Consider the following 20,688-nt stretch of genomic DNA (forward strand, 5'->3'; position numbering starts at 1 on the left):
TTATCAGGACGCAGTGCTGCGATTAACTGGTCTGGCCGTCTGGTGATGGATTCATCGTGTCTGGGAGAGGGCCATGGTAGACCTCACCCTGTTCTCCCTGATCTAGAAGGTGGGGATGTTCTCTGTCCATTCCCTAGACAGTCCAGAACTGCACCAGACAGAAATAGGTGCTTGGGACATGCTGTTGACTGAGGACGATGACCTAACCAGTCTGCATTCATTGAGTACCTATTATGCGTGACTGCAAAGATGATTAGTAGGGAGAGGAAATAGTAGTCATGTTTCTGGGAAATTTGAGGGTCAGTTTCTTTATCCATCCATCCATCCGTCCGTCCATCCATCCATCCATCCATCCATCGATCCATCTATCCGTCCATCCATCCATCCATCCACCCATCCATCCATTCATGCATCCATCCAACCATCCATCCATCCATCCATCCATTCATCCATCCATCCATCCAACCATTCATCCATCCGTCCATCCATCTATCCATCCATCCATCCATCCATCCATCCAACCATTCATCTATCCATCCATTCATCCATCCATCCATCCATCCATCCATCCATCCACCCATCCATCCATCCATCCATCCAACCATCCATCCATCCATCCATCTATCCATCCATCCATCCATCCATCCATCCGTCCGTCTGTCCGTCCGTCCACCCGTCCATCCGTCCACCCATCCGTCCGTCCGTCCATCTATCCGTCCGTCCGTCCGTCCGTCCGTCCGTCCATCCGTCCATCCGTCCACCCGTCCATCCATCCGTCCGTCCATCCGTCCGTCCATCCGTCCGTCCATCCATCCAACCATCCATCCATCCATCCATCCATCCACTTCAGAGTTGTTTAGTGTGTTCCTACTGTATGCAGAGCTCTGTGTTGGGGGCTGGAGGTCCAGACCAGCCTCTGCTCTAGGAAGCTCCCAGCCCAGTTACGGGGAGACAGGTGAGCAGGGGTGGTTGTGAGCTGCCACTGGCAGCAGGGAGTGGATACAGCCCTGCTGTTCACCTCCCTGGCAGAGCAGCCCTGCGAGGACCGGCCAGGGTTATTAATACCCTGCTGAGTCAGGGGGCTCTTGAGTTTCAGCATCACAAGATGTTAGATATTCGTGACTCCTGACTGCCCTCTCCTCCTTCCTCCCTCCCCCCTGCCCTTCCCTCTACCTGCGTCAGGCTGGCCAGGAGGCAGCAGGTGCTGATAGAAAGAGGTGTAGAGGAGGGGCTATGACCGTGGGAGAGAACGCGCTCAGACCCCTGTTCTGCCACCCACCTGGGTCCCCCACCAACAACATCACTTCTCTGAGTCCCCTCTTCTGCAAAAAGGAGGTAAGAGTAGCAGCTCCACAGCATTAAACGGCTGCTAACGCCACAGGCGGGCTCCTAGTCAACGTTCAAAAGTGACGGTGGTTCTTCCAAGTACCCGCTGATGCTGTTCCACGAGCCTTGTCTTGGGGGAGCGACAGAGAACAAGGTCCATGTAGTTCTGTGGGCGTGAAACTCACACGGGTCAGGCGGCAGATGTGGGGCCTCTGATGGGGGACCCCAGGACCCGGCAGCTCCCAGAGTTTCGTTCACATGGAGGCTCCCACAATTCCAGTATGGTGATTACTGGTTGCGGATGCTCTTCCCCCACACCCTGCTGGATGATAAGCTCCACTGGGACGGCTGTGCCTGTCCGGTCAACACAGGCCTCTCGGGGTCTAAGCCGGAGGAGGTGCTCGATCAATATTTGCTACCCGAAACTGCCCCCACAGAGAAGACAGAACATGGCCACCCACAGCCCTGGTGTCTCCAGTCCTCTTGACTTCACAGGGACAAGAAGAGGTATTGACACCCCCAGGCAGCGTCAAATCATTGGATATCTGTGACCCGTGACCCCGTGAACACCCAAGATATATGTCCCCGCACCCGACCTGAGCGAGCTTTTGAGCTGGGGAGGGAAAAAGGGACTTAGTTTAAAAGTGCCCTCCCCCTCAAAATAAAGAAATAAACTGAAAAAAAAAAAAAAAAGCAGGGGAGGGTGGCGCCTGGGTGCCTCAGTCAGTTAAGCATCCCAACTCTTGATTTCGGCTCAGGTCGTGATCTCCCGGTTGCTGAGTTCGAGCCCCACGTTGGGCTCTGTGCCGACAGCACGGAGCCTGCTTGGGATTCTCTCTCTCCTCTCTTTCTCTGCCCCTCCCTTGCTCATGCTTTCTCTCTCAAAATAAATATATAAACTTAAGGGAAAAAAAGTGCCTCCCAAAAATAAATGGATGATACATGCAGGGTCCTCCAGCAGACGGCTTATTTCTTATCACCTGTCTTCGATTCTGTCATCCCCGGATCCCTTCCTTCCTCCTTCTGTTCCATATCCGGCCACTCTCAGCTCTCAGCGTAGAAAACAAGGTTCAAAAGTAGAATTTCAATGCCAGCCCCGCTTACCTTCGTAATCCCTTCGTGGCACCTTGCCTTCAGTCAGTGGGGGACAGGCTATTTCCCAAGCAAGCCTGGGATGTCCCCTGCCTAGGTCGGGAACAAAGAAGCAGGCACTCGGGTGGATTTGAGCAGATTCGAGCCCCTGGCCGGAGCCCTCTGCCTCCATGGGTCTCGGGCGACCGTGCGTGGCTTTGGAGGCTGGCACCGGTGCCCTCTTCCCTGACCTCCCTCCTGGGAGAACTGACCCCAGCCCCTGACCTGAGGCCCCCTGGGCCACTCTTGGGGGGAGATGACACAGCATGGCAGCAGAGCTCGTGACTCTGCAGACGAGCAGCGTGGAGCCCCAGCCCCACCCTCAGCACGCGTGTGACTTTGGACACATCGGCTGACCTCTCCGAACCGCAGCGGCCTCATTTGCAGACCGGGGGAAGAATGGCTCCCCCGGGGGTTGCTCAGGAGATCGGAAGAGATCGGCACGTGCCTGATTGGGAAGGATGTGTAATGCACTGGTAAGTGCTCAGCCGACACTGGCAGTGGGTCTGCAATCACCGTCTGCCTTACGCTGTGGCTGTTTGGACATCCGGCTCTCCTCTACCAGGCTGCGAAGAACTTGATGGCAGGGACCGCTTCTGCCTCACTTTCGTTTTTCATTCCCTCCCTTGCCTCCCCGCCCTCACGCCCCCCACCCCCTTGGAAGGAGGGAGGGAAGGAAGGAAGGAGGGAGTGGCTCTAGAAGGAAAAGGTGATGGTGACATTACCGAAGTCATTGCCAAGCAGCTGCTTCGTGGGGGGGCCACGTGCTTCATAACCATCCCCTTTCTGCCCACTGCCCCGTCTGTGACCAGCCGTCCCCCCTCGTTCATGAGCGAGGAGACTGAGGCTCAGGGGAGGTAAGTCACCGGCCCCAGATCCCCCGGCTGACTCCGTAGGGGTGCTCACACGCAGAGTGTGGCGGCCGAGGGGCCCGCCCGCGTGTACATCAGCCAAATGCTGCTAGGGGTTCCCCGCCCATCTTTCTTGTAAGAGACTTTCAGATCAAGTTCTAATAGGAGCGGAGAGCGGTGGAAAAGCGGTCTGGGGACTGCCATCCTATTGGGAACGAGGACTTGACGTTGGCCGGGTTGGACCAATCCTGTCCCACTCTCTACTCGGATGCTATTTTCGTGCGCGGTGGGGAAAATAACCATTTCGTCCCCCTCCCGTCCCAGCCCCAGAAGGGGTAGCTTTGTAAGCATATGGAGAGTGGGGAAGAGAAAAGTGCCGAGCGCCTTGACTCCAACGTCATTCGTGTGAGTGTTCCATGCAGGCTGAAATGAAAACCGGTGGTGAAACACACAGAGGGAAGTGAAACCTGCATAAAGGAGAAAACAGCCTCCCGGTAACTCCTGCTCCCTGGGTATAAGGCTGCATTCCATGGCAACAGCATTCACACTTTGCTGAAATAAAAGCTCCTACCAGCTGGACCCGTTATTGAAGAAGATTAGCATATTTCGTGTGAGTGACTGAGTGGCACCAGCTGCCCCCACTGAACTGGCTTCGGGACACAGGAGCCCTGAGGCAGGGGAGTGAGAAGTCGCACTCAGCCAGACCCCAGAGACCCCCTGGCCACTCTCCAGCGTCTCCAGACTCCAGAGATCGTGACTGCCCCTGGACCGCGGCGCATGAGGACAGCGGGGGCCCTTTAGACCTGCGAGTGGGTCACGGTCGAGCCCGAGGGTTAAAGACAGGGACGGGGAGAGACAAAACCTGAGTTCAAAGAGCTGAGTTGGCGAATGCCTGGCTAGTTGACCTGGGACAGGTCGATTCTCCTCTCTGTACTCAGTTTTCACATCTCTAAAATGGGTATAACAACACATCCCATCAAGGGGTGGGTACTGATCCAGTAAAGAAATGTATGCAAAGCCCTTAGCACATAGCAAGCAGTCGGTACGTGCCCACTTTCTAGTAAATCCTTCTAGAGAGCTGCCGTTAACTTTTCAGGAATGTACCTGTTGGATAAAACGAGCAATTATTTTAACATTTGATGCTTTGTGGAAACTTTTATACTAGCCAAGTGCTAAATGTGGTCATGAAGCTGTGTGTGTGAGTGCGTGGTACATGTGTGTGCGTGAGAGAGAGAGAGAGACAGAGAGAGAGGGAGAATATGTGGCATTCATGGTGCCGAAGGAGGGCAAGCTTCGGGGCCAGAGGGATGGGGTTTGAGTCCTGCCTCCTCATTTACTGAGTGGTCTTGGGCGGGTCACTTCACCCCTGACGCCCGTTTCCGGGCTCTGGAACAGCAATAACGTGCCTCTATCTTAGACTTCTTGAGGAAATTAAAACGACGCGTGCGTATAAGGAACCTAACATCGGTCAGCCTCGTAAAGGACAAAGAGGCTACAGGTAAATGCAGAGTCAGATCCCAGAACAGAAAAAAGCCATCAGTGGAAAGGCAGGTGAGATCCGGGAAGAGAGCTGTACCAACGCTAATATCTGGGTTTGGATAAATGTACCATGGTTATTCGAGACAGTAACGTTAGGGGAAACCAGGCGACGGGGGCAGAGAACTCTCCGCGCTACCTCTGCAATTTTTCTGAAAATCTAAAATTTTTCCAAAACTTAAACAAATAACCACACATGCGTCTATTAGTTTTTAAAGGGTTAAGCGACGGGTCGAAAGGGACCTTAAGGGTTATGTGGGACGAGTCGATGTACGGTGGGCTCTTGGACTGGATCCTGAGACGGGGGGAGAAGAAGAAAATCACCGCCAAGAACTGTGTCGGGGGGAATTAGCCACACGCACACTCGTGCCACAGCCATCACTGTGGACTCCCTGAACCTGGTCACCGTCTTGAGGTCGTGAAAGGGAGCGACCCTCGGAATAAGGTACGTGTTGCCAGCACTGGGAACGATGCTGTGACGGTCACGGGTTTGATGTTGGGCCGGTGGAAATGTTGCACACTGGACATTTCGTGGCGGTACGGCATCGCGGATTCGTGGATGGGCTAAACGCCACCGGCTCGGTCACTTAGGAACGGCCGGTTTTATGTCACATGAGTTTCACCTCGGTGCCTTAAAAAAACATACGGAGAAAGGAGAGAGAAGGCGTCCCTATTCTGAGGAGACACAAACTGCAAGTGATTGGTGGTGAAGGGCATCCTGTCCCCAGACTTACTCCGAAATGATTCAGCAAAACACCCCCAATAACACCAGTGATGCAGGGGCAGCGGGGGAGTTGATAAAGCACGTGTGTGGCAAAGAGTTAACAGCTGCTGAGTCTGGGGCCAAGGAGACACGGGGCTTAACTTGACTCTTCTCGTGTAGGTTTGACATTGCTTTCGGATTAAAAAGCAGAAAACAAAGACCAATGGCATTTAATTTAAAACAACCGGGTGCTTGCTACAATAGAGAGAGCTCACCCAATAATGGAGTTACTGTGGCTATATGTGCACACGGTATTAGAATGTTACCTTAATAGTTAGGATTCATTTTCGCAAATACGTCCCGGACCCTCGGCCGAGGGGAGATCCGGGCCAGCCCGGCAGAGGTGGGCTGAACCAGGCAGCGCTCACCCCCAGCGACTCAGGGGGAAGGCCTCACAGGGACTGTGGTCAGGGGACAGCAGGGTTCAGCGGCCGCACCCAGGTCCTGGCCGCATGCCTGCACCCAGATAGGTGCCCGCCAGAGAGGGACAGGATGAACACACAAAACGAACCAGCAGGTCCTGGAACCAGATATTGTAGGTGCTACGGAGCAGCCCAAGGGGCTCCGCCCAAGTGATGGGGGCACCGGTGAGGGGAGGGGGGGGCTGAGCCACCCCACTCATCCTTCACAGCCACTGGCAAGTGGAGAAGCCGCCACTCAGGAGGGTTCAGTGATAGCCAAGGCTCCAGGGGCACACCAGACTGGTCACCATTTAGGACAACGTCCGCTCGGCTGGGCGCTGACCCTGAGGAAGCAGGGTGGGCTGGGGTGGGGGAGGGAAGTGGGCTTGCGGGGGGGCTCACATCCGTCACTGCCGCTTGCCCGGCGATGGCTCCGGGCTCCCGTTGAGCCCCATCAACACCTGAGTCGCCAAGTCCCTGCATCAACGACGGCAATCAGGCTAGGAGCACGTAATTAGATCATTCAACTGCTTTCCAGGGAGGGCTGCTGTTTAATTAAAGAGGACTTTAACTGAAGGCGGATCCAGGGAGCTGGGGAAGACCAGCCTGCTCGGCTAGGGACGTTGCAGCAATCTGACAAGGTGCGGAGCCTGGGGGGCTGTGCCCACAAACACAGGCTGCCACAGGCTGCCGGCGGCTGTGGCTGCCGGGGACGAGGAGGGGTAGGGAAGCACCCGCTTGCTTCCAGGGAAGGGCGGCGTGACGGCAAGTCCGAAAGAGATCCGGTTAGCCTAGGTTTCCAATCAGCTGGCAAGTCCACAGACAAGGTACCCTGTGGTCTGCCAGTCTAGCTCTGTGACCTCAGGAACTTACTTAACCTCTCTGAGCCTCAGTTTCCTGATCTAGGCCACAAGGTGAGAAGGGTGACTTTTGGGTACAGTGAGGGATTCTTCTGATAGCTGAGGCTTTGTAAGCCCGTTTTATATTAGCCAGTTACTAAATATGGCCTGAAGCTGTGTGTGTGTGTGTGTGTGTGTGTGTGTGTGTGTGCCTTTCGCGCGCCCGCGTGCGCAGATGTGCGTGTGGGGGAACGGCACACGTTGTCTGTTTTTTGGGACAAACGGACTAAGCGCTCCACTAGCCGCAGAGTGAGGCTGAGGTCACGCGGGTGTGAGGGTTGAGCGATCTCGTGAACGGAAGCCCTCAGAACAGGTCCGGGGGCCCAATGATGTCACTTGCATTTACAGGAAAGAAAGGTGATTAACGCATCTTGGACCCAGAGAAGAAAGTTTCTAAGCTCCTGACATAAATGTATTTGTTGTGAAATGTAAGCTCAAGAAACCCACTCCTAAGACAAGTGTGGATGTTTAAATGTTCTCTGCCCCTCCGCCCGATCGTTTCCAGAGACCATGGGGAGTTGGTCAGAGTGCACGGGGGACGAGTGACCCAACGACAAGGGTGTCAGGATCATTCATCGAGTGTTGCGAAAGCGCATCTGTGCGCAGGCTCCGCGCGGGGCGCCGGGGGCCACGGTGGGCAGGACCCCCGACCGCGGGAGTCTTCGGGCAAGTGCGCGCCACCCCCTTTGGTCTGGGGGGTGGGAGACCCTAAGTGGCAGACAAGGGCAGACATGGTCACAAAGTGCGAGGGAACGATGTTTACTCCAACAGGACGGGCAAAACTGAGCAAGGGGAGTAAGTTTTTGCCACTCCCTCCCCCAATTTCTTGCAGGATGTCCCCCCCAGATCTTCTGCAGAGAACAGAGCTGCTGTCCCCGCCGTGACCAGGCCCCGCATCCCGAGCCCTGGCAACGGGTTAATATTTTTAATTGGAGCTTTTCACACAGAGCTGCCCTGGAGCTCTGTGCCCCACCCCCCCGGAAATGACTTGCACTCTCCCTAATGAAGTGGCCCTTTCCTTCTGTCCCCGTCATCTCTGCTGCCATCTGATTAGGGAAAGCCTCGCCCTGCCCCCCAGGGTCAGATACTGTCCTCCTCTGCCCAGAAACCACCATGCCGTTTAACTACAAAACAAAACTATATGAAAAGGCACGCATTCCCTGCCTCCTGGCTGGGGTGGGAGACTGGAACCCTTCTGGCACACGTGCCTGGGTGGGGGGGAGCGGGGGGCAGGCAGGAAGACAAGGGTGACCGTCCCTGAATAAGCGGGTAGCAGAAACTCCGGCCTCGTGCCCTCCAGAGGGGACAGTTCTGGGAAAGGTCCGAGCTCTAGAGGGCTTGGGTGAGGGATGGGACCACACTGTGGGACGTGCAGAAATAGAGAGTAAGTGCCTGTGTGTGAAGCATTTTTAAGGGTCATTGATATTAACAGCATCATTCCAAATAGAATAATGAGCAGGACTCTAATTAATCATTTTTAATGGCAGCTTTGCTCCCATTTTCATTCTGCATTTTTAATCAACAAGTCTCCCAAGGGGCCTTTTGCCACTGGGAATATTAACTGGAGGTGGCTTCTCCCCTCCCCCAGAGAGACTCCAGTCTGGCCTGCAGTCTGGCGATTGCTCCCAGGTCAGAAAATCCACGAGGCTGCCGCAAAGGCCCAGAGGTTGAAGCGACGGTGGTCACGCGTTCGCTCAACAGACGGTTTAGAAGCACCGACCACGTGCCCGGTCCTTCGGTGGGGCTCCGAGGACGCAGCAGTAGTCGCGGCAGTGACAGCCACATCCCCATCCGGGGAGACAGAGTAACGACAACCGCGTGCAGAAGGGCTCGCCGGGAGATGCTGGGCGCTCTGGGAGCCCACCGGGAAGGGGCTCGCCGGCCCGTCCAAGCAGAGCAGGGAGGCTTCCTGGAGGAAGTGACATGCGGCTGAGCTCTGAAGTGTGGCTACGAGTCAGCAGAGGGGAGACAGGGCACCAGGGACAGACGGGCACGTGCAGAGGCCCAGAGGCAGGAAGAGCCAAGTGGCGGGTCACCCACGTGCCCAGCTGCACGATTCACAACCAACAGCCAACAAGTGGAAACAAACCAACTGTCTGTCAACGGGTGATAGATCAACAGAATGCGTCAGGTCTGTACAGGGGAAGAGGATCCGGCCTTGGAGAGGAGAGGGTTACCGACACCTGCTGTCACACGGATGAACCTCAGAATCGGTACGCCGAGTGCCAGAGCCGGGCACGAAAGGCCACATGTCGTATGATTCCGTTTCTATGAAGTGTCCGGAATGGGTGAATCCAGAGAGACAGGGCTGACGACGGTAGCCAGGGGCTGGGTAGGGGTGGGGAGGAAGGGGGGGGGATTTCTGCTAACAGGTATGGGGGTCTTACCTCGGGAGGGGGCGGAGGGATGCTTGGGAACGAGGTAGAGGTGTGGTTGCACGATGTGGTGAACGTGCTAAATGCCCCTAATTGTTCCCATTAAAATGGCTAATTTGTGTTAGGTGGGTTTTGCCTCAAAGAAGGGGGGTGGGGGGCGAGAGAAGAAACAGAACACGTGAGAAGCCGGGCAAGACATAGCTGTACGTGGTCCGTCTCTTTCAGGAGACCGAGGAGTCCTTGGTCACCTGCCCCACCATTTCTTTCTTTCTTTTTTTTTTTTTAATTTTTTGGGGTAACGTTTATTTATTTATTTGTTTGAGAGACAGAGAGAGACAGAGCGTGAGCGGGGGAGGGGCAGAGAGAGAGAGAGAGAGAGAGAGAGGGGGAGACCCAGAATCCCAAGCAGGCTCCAGGCTCCGAGATGTCCGCACAGGGCCCGACACGGGGCTCGAACCCACGAACTGTGAGATCATGACCCGAGCCACCCAGGCGTCTGCATTTCTAATCATGAGCCCCTCGCCACCCCCCTAACAGGAAGCCCTCTCAACCCGGCACTGATGCCAGGCAAGTTCTCAGATTTGCGAGGACTTTTCTAGAAACTGTCGTGATCCTGGCCAGCCGCCCCATTCTTGAGGATCCAGTGAGTTAATGTACCGAAAAGTACCTAGAGGGGTCAGCCATTCTGCACAGTAACAGCAGCAGCAGCTGAAAAGGGTCGAGGGCTTTCTTCGGCTCAGACATGCAGGCCAGACTCTGCCTGTATTATTCCGGCTAACCTCCCACCGGCCCCATCAGGCACCATTATTATTATTCCCAGTTTACAGATAAGGAAACCACTGTTAAGTCATTTGTCCCAAATCGCACAGCTGACAAGGAGAGGCCCCGAGCCGGGAACCTAGGCCTGTCCAGTTCCAAAGTCCGTGCCCTTGGCCACTATGCTCTGTTGCTCCCTAAATTATAAACTATTAAGAAAAACGAAAACCTGGGGCGCCTGGGCGGCTTAGTCGGTGAAGCGTCAGACGTCGGCTCAGGTCATGATCTCACGGTTCGTGAGTTCGAGCTCCGCGTCGGGCTCTGTGCTGGCGGCTCGGAGCCCGGAGCCTGCTTCCAATTCTGTGTCTCCCTCTCTCTCTGCCCCTCCCCGGCTCACACTCTGTCTCGCTCTCTCTCAAAAATAAATACACGTTAAAAAAAATTAAAGAAAAAAAAAGAAAAACAAAAACCTGACCTTTCCCCTGACTGCACTCCGCCCCCTTGGCCGAGTCCTCGGTCCGTTTTCTCTCTGTTTTGAAAGCTTGGACGGTCATCTCTTGTATCCCCGGTGCAATCTCTTCCAGTGGACATTGAGGGGACCAGCGACAGGGCTCCCTGTCTCCAGCCTGTGTGTTAAAGACCCTGTCGCGGTGTCCCTGGCGTGGGTGCCTAAGTCCAGCCTGCGGACAGCTGTGTGCCCCTCCCAGCTGTAAGGGGACGTGTGGGCTGCTGTGAGGCGGCTCTAGGCCCAGTGCAAAGTCGGAGACGACCACCTTTACCGCCTTATCGATGGCCCCAGAAGGGGCTGTTGGATAACGTGAACCGAGGACAGTTGACACTATACCTTGCATATCAATCGGCCATCAGGAGTATCACACATCCCCAGCAAAAGCACGTTCTCATCCCAGACCGGCCAGGAACGGGCAGCTGCCCAGGAGCTGTCTCTTTTGAGAAGATGCCCCCTCCGGGCTGGTTCCAGAAGGTGCTACGCATACGCGTGCTGCTCTCCACGGCGAGTTTCCCTGCAAAGGCTGGAGGCTGCTGCGAAGGGCTCGTGACATAACGGGTACAATCGGCAGGACGCCGAGCACAGAGGGGTGGGCGTGCGGTCCCCTAAGGTGGCCGGGGAGGTAACGGGGCCCGAAACGGAGGCCGACGTCGCCATCGTATCAATAAAAGATGTGGCTGTTTGTGAAAAAGATTGCACTCATTTTACCAGCGACTTCCCTGGATCCGTCTCAGCACCAGCCCTTTTTAGCACTTTTTTTTGCAACTCATCGGAGGGTAATCGGCAGGCTTCGGGCCTCACATTGATCTGAAACATAAATGCTAAAAAGAGGAGGGCGAGGTGACGTTTTTATTGACTCGATTGTAAAGGAAGTCAGAGAACCAAAGACAGGCGGCCAACGAAAGTCACCAAATGGTCGTGAGTTTGAATCCATAGCAACAGATGGGTCCCAAACCACCGTTGTTACCCAGAGCCATGGTGGAACATTTAGAAATACATTTGTGTGTGTGTCGGGGGGGGGGGGGGTTCTTTGGGGACAATGGGAAGGAAGGCTCTGTGCCACTGCTAGGCTGCTTCACTGGAGGGCCCACAATCGCTGGGACCCGGGAGGGAAGGCAGGGGGTGCCCCAAAGACTGGACCCCAACACGGGCAGCTACCCAACAGCCAGCAGCCTCTCGGACAAGGAGCTCAACCATCAGCCATCTCCCGTGACAGGCAGGGGCTCCCGGGGCCCCAGCACCCCCCCCCCCCCCGCGACAGCGGCCCGTTTGCCTGTGAGGACCGTCTTCAGAGTGGGGGACTGGGAAGAAGGCCTAACGCAGCCCAGGCCCAGAGCGATGGGGGCTGGGGGAGGGGAGGCAGGCAGAGAGCACAGAAGAATCCCATTAAAGAACAAAGCTAATCAATACTGGCCGCAACCAGGAAGGTTTAAAAGCCTCTCCACAGAGCCTGCTCCCCCATCAGTGGGGGACAAGTGGCAGGAGAGCTGTTTGGACCCTTCTCTGGGAAGGAGCATCATCTCCAGCAGACAGGAGAGGGGGTGGGGCGGGCGGGGGATGAGTCAGCCTGCAGGGTGGGCTGAGGTGGTGGGCTGAGCTGCCCCTCAGGGATTTGGGAGAGCCCTTCCCAAGGTCTGCACATGCCAGCACTGGAGGGGACCTTGGAGACCTCCGCGAGGTCCTTGCCTCCCGTTTTACAGACGAGGACACTGAGACCCTAGAGAGAAGAAGATTTGCCTGAGGTCACACGGCTAGAAGGTTCCAGGCCTCTGCCTCCCGGCACAGGTGAATTTCCTCTTCAAGGCCTGTTAACGTGACTGTCCCTCTCTCTCTCTCTCTTCTTTATTATCCTTAGTAATGTCAGCAGTCTTAGCACCTACTATTAACTGATTAAGCCTCCCGTTAACTGGGTGCTTGCTCTGGCCGGTCAGATCGCTGATCGTTGGGTGTGAATCATGCGAGAGGATGTGAACGTCGTGAGGTGTGAGCCTTCGGAAAGCTGTGAAGCGGTCCCATCACCATCCTAGTTTAGAGAGGAGGAGACAGACTCCCAGGTCCCGTGACCATCTTGGGGCTAATCACCACCCTCTGCACTGTAGAGCGTCAGCTCCTAAACCCTACACATGACACTGTCCTTGGGTGTCAAGGTCCAGTTGAGACGTGACCCCACAGCAGGGCTGGGAGAGCGGAGGCCCTGCTCTGATCCCTCCCGTGGTCTCAGGGTTTGTAGGGTCAGCTAATTCAGCCATCCCCTAACTTAGCTGCCTCTCCCGGTGCTGCTTCCGGGGCTGAACGTGACCTGCTGGGCTGAGGGTGTGGGCGGCTCACTGTGAACGGATTCCTGGCGTTAGTTACCAAAGGAGAGAGGCGCTCTTACAGCAAAGTCAAGGCCACTAGGAAAGGGAGGCCCCTGTGTCTTCATGGGCTGAGGCGGCCCCCAGGTTCGTCCTACTCTGTCATTCTTCGTGTCGACCGCAGTTACAGACACGGTCATCTGAGCGCTGGGACCATTTACGGAGAGCTCGGTGTGGGCCAAGCCCGCACGAGGAGCGAGAAATGCTCCCCACCTCCCTAAAAGACATGTTCCCTTATTATTCCCATTTTACAGGGGATCAGACTGAGGCCCGGCAGAGCTGAAGGAAGGGCCCAGGGTTCTACAGCGTAAGTGGCAGGACCCACGCCTGTGTGACTCTGGGGTTGCGATGACGGAAGTTTCTGTCCTTGTACCACAAGGCAGGAGTCGGTGGCGGGGGGGGGGGGGGTGGTGGTTCCTCGGAAACCTAAACACGAATTAGGGGAGGACCCAGAAGTTCCACTCCTGGGGACAGACCCAAAGGAACTGAAAACAGACACGAAAACAAGCCCGTGTGCACGAGAGCCGACCCACAACAGCCAGCAGCTGCAACCATCAGCAGATGACAGACAAATAAACACCGTGGGGCCACGCCATGGATTCATTGTTATCCAGGCACGAAAAGAAACAAAGTACTGACATGTGCCGCGTCATGAGAACATACGCTAAACGGACGGATCTTGTGTGATTCTGTTTATGTGAGATCTCGAGAGTAGACGGGTCTCTGAACACTGAACACAGCCTGGTGGTCGTCAGGGGCTGGGGGTGCGGGGAGAGCGCATGCTGGGCGGCGAGCTCCACGTCGGGGTGACAGAGTTGTCCTGGAACTAGACGGAGCGGTGGCCGCACAACTCTGTTAATGTGCTAAACGCCAGTGAATGCCACTTCAAAATGATTAAGGTTATGTTACGTGAGTTTCACCTGAATCAATTATGCTGTAAAGAATCCTGTGGGTTTCGTTGCTGTTGAACCCCCCCTCCAGGAACGGTTGGGTGGGGGGAGCGAAAAGCTAACAGTCCAAGTGAGCGCGTGGAGGGAGCAAGTCCTGGGGGCCCTTCACCCTGTTTTTGTTCCCATCCTCCTGGATGTGGCTCAGTGAGGACCACAGGACACTTGTATGCACAACAGGGCGAGCAGCGGGCGTGAATCCACAGCCCAGAGACTGTTCACACAAGCCCAGAGGAACGTGTTGTTAAAGTGTAAACCAAACGGCTGGGGGGGGGGGGAGGGGGGAAGGGGTCAAACAGATGCTGCGGGTCTGGTTGAGAACAGCACATATAGCCTCAAGGAACTTCACGCTAAATCCGGGCTGGCTGCTTACAATCGTCTCCTCAAAGTGGCTTGCTGTTAAAAGTCTCTGCCCTCTGGGAGAAGAAACAAAAAAAAACACCAGAAAAGCTCTGGCATTGTTGGCCAATTCCCACGGTGTAAATGTTTCTGCCATGGTGGATTTCACGCTGAAGGCGAACTTGGGGATAGATGCTTGGCGGCCATCCTCACACGGCCCCTCCGCCACATAGATGCAGTAGATGTACTGTCCCCAATCTCAGGAGGAAGGGGACGGTACAATGCAGTGAAACAATTAGGAAGGGATGAGTTCCGAGTATTTATTACCTCTGCTTTTAATATAACTTAATTATAAGCTTACATAATTTAATCTTCTATAATGGCTGCGTTTAACAACCAGCTCACCAGCTTCCTTAGCATTTAATAACCCGGTGCGGTGTTGAGCTGTTCCAGCACAGAGCTGACCCCACCCTCAACCACCGACACTGCCCGCCCCTGGTTCCTGGTTTCTTCAATCCCTTTAACGGGGAGTAAAATTTTTCCTTCCACGGGTACGGCTCGGATTCAAGGTGTAGGTTTAGTTCACACCCCTGGAAGGAAAAACACGCAGATTTAATGCAGATGGTTCCCCTAAAGCTGACTCGATTGATGGGGTTGCCAGAAGCTGGGCTCCGCGGACTGGGGAGGGGGGCACCTATCAGTGAGGCGGAGAGGCATAAGGTGAACATAGGAGGCTAGTTCCCAAACGAGGGGGCACTTAGAACCAACATAGCTGCCAATGGACCCCTGACTGCCCTGCCAAATTTTTACCCCGAAATGCTAGCTACATCCTTGAGCCAGGGTATTGCATCCTGGGTTACAGACCCCTCCATAGCCTCCTGGTTCAAACCTCAAGAAACTGCGGTGCCTGGGTGGCTCAGTCGGTTAAGCGTCTGACTCTTGATTTCTGCTCGGGTCATGATCTCACCGTTCATAGGTTCGAGCCCCGCATCAGGCTCCGTGCTGACAGTGCAGAGGCTGCTTGGGATTCTCTCTGCCCCATCAGGCCTGACTGGGCTCAGCTGGGCAAGAATTGCTCCGGGTACCTCTCATGCTTGCAGTTAGTGGCTAAGGCTGGAATCTTCCAGAGGCAGAGGCTTGCTCACAGCAGCCGGGGTGCCTCCCTGCGTGCACTCCCTTCATCTCCTTAGCTGTGTGTGTGTGTGTGTGTGTGTGTGTGTGTGTGTGGAGAGAGAGAACGAGAGAAGGAGAGGAGGAGAGAGGAGAGAGAGAGCCTGTTTGCTAACCTAGCCTCAGAAGTCACGTCGTCACCGCTGTATCCCCTTCGCTGGAAGTGAGTCAGGAAAGCCAGCCCGTACTCAAGGAAGGGGATGAGGTTGTTATGGGAGGGACGTCAGAGGACAAGAGGGCCTGTTCACAAGACCCCACAGTCCATTTGCTCAGCCGCATCCCGTTCCCCTGCTGAGAAGGGTCATTGCTGGGCCCAGGCAATCCCTCCAAGGTTGGGTCAATCTTCATGGCTGTCCTGGCCTGGGCAACACCAAACACAGCCCTTCCCAAGACCACGCGGGAGCTGGCGATGGGGGCAATGTTCTAAGTTGCCAAACCCAAGAGCTTTGCTTGGAGTTTGCTGTGGCTGATCCCCTCTTCTAGAAAGTTCACCCTCCGTCAGAGTCTGGCACTGCATCCCAGAGTGTCTGCCAGCCTGGCCGGCCACTCCTTCTCCCTCCTTGTGATGCCTAGGTAGCCTTCCTAGTGCTCCTGGCTCTGTGCCCTCCCCTGGTTCTACCTCCCCCCACCCCACGACCTCCGCTGCATGTGAGTAGTTGGCTCTCGCACTCTGTCTCCAGCCTCTGGCCTGGTCTGCCAGCAGGGCCCTTCCATCTGGCTCCAAACAGAGCCCGTCCTCAGCTGAGTTTCCCCACTCTGCTGTCAGCCCCATTAACTCTGTCACGGAGGTCCCCACGCTTAGACTCGGGTCCCATTCCTCCTGGTCCCTCCCCCATACTGAACAGCAGAGCCAAACTGTGGGTGTCCCTCTGCAGGATTTCTCCTCTGCCCCCCACCCCCTCCTTTTGCACTGACCTGGTTTCACTCCTCTTGTCTTCCCCTTTCACTGGAGCTCCTGGAGACAGCTTCCAAGGGCCACCGCCAGTCCCCCCTGCTGCAGAGAATCCCAGGACCATCTCTTCATGGGCGGAGAGGGCTCTGTGGTCAGGCAGACTGAGTTCAAATCCCACATGAACCTCTCACTAACTGTAGCCTCAAAGTGCTATTAAACCTTTGGAAACCCAAGTCCCCATCTGCAAGTTGGGAATGATGATAACCGCCTTGTGCACTTGGGTGGGACTAAGGAGGCAGTTTATAAATTCCTGCCTGTGGTTGGCTGAATAATGTCTGTCCCCCAAAGATGGCCACATCCTAGTCCCCAGACCCAGGAAATATGCTATTTTATGTGACAAAAGGGGACTTTGTAGATGTGGCTGAATTAAGGATGTTGTGATGGGGAGATTATCCTAGATGATTTGGGTGGGCCAGTGTGATCACCGAGGTCCTTATTAAGAGGGAGACAGGAGGGTCAGAGTCAGAGAAGGGGACATGAGGACGGGAGCAGAGGTCATAGTGACGTGGGGCCATGGGGCGTGGGTGCCGCAGCCTATGGAAAGTGGACAGGTAAGGAAAGATTCTTCCCTGAAGCCTCCAGAAGGAACCCAGCCTTGTCAACCCCTTGGTTTAGTTCACAGAGACAGATTTTGGACGTTGGACCTCCAGAACCATAAGATAACATATTTGTGTTGTCTTAAGCCAGTAAGTGTGAGATAATTTGTTACGGCAGCAACTGGAAACTCATACACTGGCCTCGAGTAGATGCTTAGCAGGAGTTAGTTTCCTTCTCTCCTTACGGAATGATCCACCTGCTTCTTGCCACCTCTTACGGCCCCATCCCCTCTACTGCTCCACTCCCCATGCCCCGGTTCGACCCAGGGTCAAGTGCCATGTTCCCAGGGCAGCTCGGTCTGTCCCGCCCTGTAGCTGGCACTCAAGAAGGGCTCTATGTGTACCTTTCTCGTGACTCATCACAGGTGACCCAGGGAGATGTTTCTATTTCCAGCCCTGCCTCCCCTACCAGGATGCCAGTGTCTCAAGGTAGGGGGCACCTCTTGGTCACATGAGGATCCCTCACGGCGCATAACTCTGGGGACAGCGGGAGTGCCCAGTGACCACCTGTAGAATTGGACTGAAAGGGAGGCAGTGGAAGGAGGTCCCCGGGGCAGCGTCCACAGTCATGGCTGGTCACTCTCCTGCCCAGTTCCTCATCTTCCTGGGAAGGAACAGAGCCAGGAAGGTGGAGGAAGGCCACTGCCAGCGCTGAGCCGTATAAATACGTCGTAGCGCAGGATTTACACAAATGAGCAGAATCCCCATCTAAAGGTGGGGAGATGGAGCCCATTTGTCAAAGGAAGGGAGATCTGCTACGTGCAGGACGGAAAGTTCTGGAAGGGCCTAGGGAGCTCCAGACATGATCCATGCTGAAATTAGCCAAGTGCCTGAGCAAACAGAAAAAGGGGGGCGTCAGCTATCTAAGGGGCCGGCTCTGGCCCAGCCCCACTCAGGAACCTGTTGCAGGAGGTAAGTTGGGACAGGGGAGCGGAGCGGGTGTGGCCTCTACCGACGCTGATACGTGGCGGGAGAGGAAGCCGCTGGCCAGGAGCCGCCTGGCTTTTTAAATCTCCTGGAGAACTTTACCTGCCTGGAGCCCAGGTGAGAAGCTTGGAACCTTCAAGATGTGACAGATGATAAACAAGGGGATACACCAAGCCTGGCGTTGCTGTGGCAAAACGCAAAGGCCTGAGCATCCGTTTGGGAGGTGGGGCATGGGGGCGTACAGGGAAGAGTTTTCACAGCTGAAAAGAGACCCTCAGGGCTCGGCTTGGGGGGCTCGGTGTGTGGAGGGCACGTGGTACCGAGGCTTGAAGTGTGAACACGCTTCCAGACATAGATGATGGGAAGATACCACAAACCCGAGGTCCCTGCCAGGAGCTGCGGGCGCCAGGCTGAATTTTACCCAATCCCCGCCTTCCCAGGTGTATCTTTGGGGAGTGCGTGGGGAAGGGGCTGGGGATGCTGGAGAGAGGCCATCCTTCGGTCGGCCCCAAGCAAGGAGAGCCAGTCTGAGAGCAGAGCGTGGCCATTCTCTGTCTCTCTCTCTCTCTCTCTGTCTCTCTCTCTCTCTCTGTCTCTCTCTCTCTCTCTGTCTCTCTCTCTCTCTCTGTCTCTCTCTCTCTCTCTCTCTCTCTCTCTCTCTCTCTCTCTCTCTGGACTTCACTCCCGAGGGAGTTCCATCTGCCTTATCCACTGCCGCGTCCCGGTGCCTGGAACCGTGCTTAGCACCTAGTACCTGCGTAGTAAACGTTGCAGGTGAAAGGGAGTGGATGAGGATTTACGGAAGCAAGTGTCGGATATTGTGTCGAGTGTCTTAAGCTCACGATTTCATTGTGTCACCACAGCAGTCCTGAGTTCCCCTCACACTCCAGATGAGGAAACCGAGACTCAGAGAGGCTACGAAACTGGTCAACAGAAATTTATTGCTCAGAGCCCTGGAGGCTGGGAGTCCAAGATCAAGGTGCGGGCAGGGTTGGTTTCTCCCAAGGCCTCTCTCTCTGGCTCATCGATGGCTGTCTTCTCCTCGCTGTGTGTGTCTGTGTCCTAATCTCTTCTTATAAAACCACCAGTCATGTTGGGCTGCTCTAGTGACCTCATTTTACCTCTTTTTTTTTTTTTTTAATTTTTTTTTAACCTTTATTTATTTTTGAGACAGAGAGAGACAGAGCATGAATGGGGGAGGGTCAGAGAGAAGGAGACATAGAATCTGAAACAGGCTCCAGGCTCTGAGCTGTCAGCACAGAGCCCAACGCAGGACTCGAACCCACAAACCGCGAGATCACGACCTGAGCCCAAGTCAGACGCTTAACCGACTGAGCCACCCAGGCGCCCCAGAATGTGATTGTATTTAGAGATGGGGGTCTTTTAAGAGGTAAAATGAGGGGCGCCTGGGTGGCTCAGTCGGTTAAGCGTCTGACTTGGGCTCAGGTCGTGATCTCGCGGTTTGTGGGTTCGAGTCCCGCACTGGGCTCTGTGCTGACAGCACGGAGCCTGCCCGGGATTCTCTCTCTCCTTCTCTGTCTCTGCCCCTCCCCTGCTTGTGTTCTCTCTCTCTCTCTTTCTCTCTCAATCTCAAAAATAAATAAACATTAAAAAATTTAAATACAATCACATTCTGAGGGCCTGGGGGTTAGGATTTCAACATATGAATTGGGGGGAGGGCATAATTCACCCCGTAACAAGGGCACCTTCTGCTCCTTGAACTTGCCAGCAGGCTGTGAAGCCCAGAAGCGAGGGCAGCTGCAGGCGGGAGGGCCATGATCCCCGCGTAGGGAAACACTGCACTTTGCAACGTCCTGGTGCCTAAAACATGCCTTTCCACGCAGCACTCGGCTTCTTCGTGGGACATTTGCGGCAGTTTAAGGACCTGCCCCCCAGACCCTCAAAATCCATAGTGAGCATGCTCAATGAGCCAGGAGCCCACCCAGTCTCCTCCCTCCCCCCACCCCTGTCTCTAACCCTCCTCCAGCTCCAGCCGCTGAGGTGGGTGACCGCCGTAACTTCCTGTGAAAGGGTCGGCGTGGCTAAGTCCCACCAAAGCCACAGGTGGGACGAGCGCAGGCCCTCATTAGTGTCTCTCCACCACACTTTGGATGTGGTCTGTGCCCCCAGCCCAGCCAGCCCTCTTGGGGACACGGGCAACACTGAGAACAGCCCAGTGCAAACCCACCCTCCCCACTCCAAGAGGGAAACTACCAGCTCGAGTGCTGGAAACTGGCGGGCGTGGCATGCTGACCACCAGGACAAGCATTCTGGTCCCCAGTCTTTCCAGGACCGCTCAGGCTGCTGAGTTCCTGGATTGCCCTCCTCTCGTCGCCACGTTACATAAAGGATGGCTTAGCGACCTAGGCTGGCCGTCCCAAGGGCCACCGGGATCCAGGCTGAGAGAGAGGGGGGCTGCAAGGGGCCACGTGCATTTAGCCGAGTCCCCACGGCCTGCGGGCCAGGGCCCCAGGAAGGGTTCATTTCCCCGACACTTCCCAGATGGCTAGGGTCCTGACCCCTCCCTGTGTCCAGCCAACCCCCAGGAGCGGGTTGGCACACGTCAGCCTGCCTCTCTAGTTCCCTGCAAGCCCCTTGCTGCTGTGAGAAACTGGACACCTCAGCGCCACTCAGGTGGCCCTTTCTCCTGGAGAGGAGCGCACTATCAAACCCATGGCTCCCTAGCTTGGCTGGCATTTTGATAGTCCTTCATCTATCCATTCATTTATTCAGCTCTGATGACCCAGGCTGGGGATCCGGCCATGAGCAAGACAGATATGGCCTCAGGGAGAGACACAGAAAACACAGAAGCGAACCAAAAAAAAAAAAAAAAAGACATTGTGGCTTGTGATAACAC

At 55.4% G+C, this 20,688-nt stretch overlaps 1 non-coding gene across 1 annotated transcript; it reads left to right on the forward strand.

Annotated features, from left to right (window-relative positions):
• Positions 1 to 19,235: 19,235 nt before the first annotated feature.
• Positions 19,236 to 19,320, forward strand: TRNAP-UGG (transfer RNA proline (anticodon UGG)). Its single transcript has one exon. It is a non-coding gene; the product is annotated as a tRNA-Pro (tRNA).
• Positions 19,321 to 20,688: the final 1,368 nt, after the last annotated feature.

The sequence above is a fragment of the Acinonyx jubatus genome, chromosome D4, assembly GCF_027475565.1.
Source record: "Acinonyx jubatus isolate Ajub_Pintada_27869175 chromosome D4, VMU_Ajub_asm_v1.0, whole genome shotgun sequence".
NCBI classification, from domain to species: Eukaryota; Metazoa; Chordata; class Mammalia; order Carnivora; family Felidae; genus Acinonyx; species Acinonyx jubatus.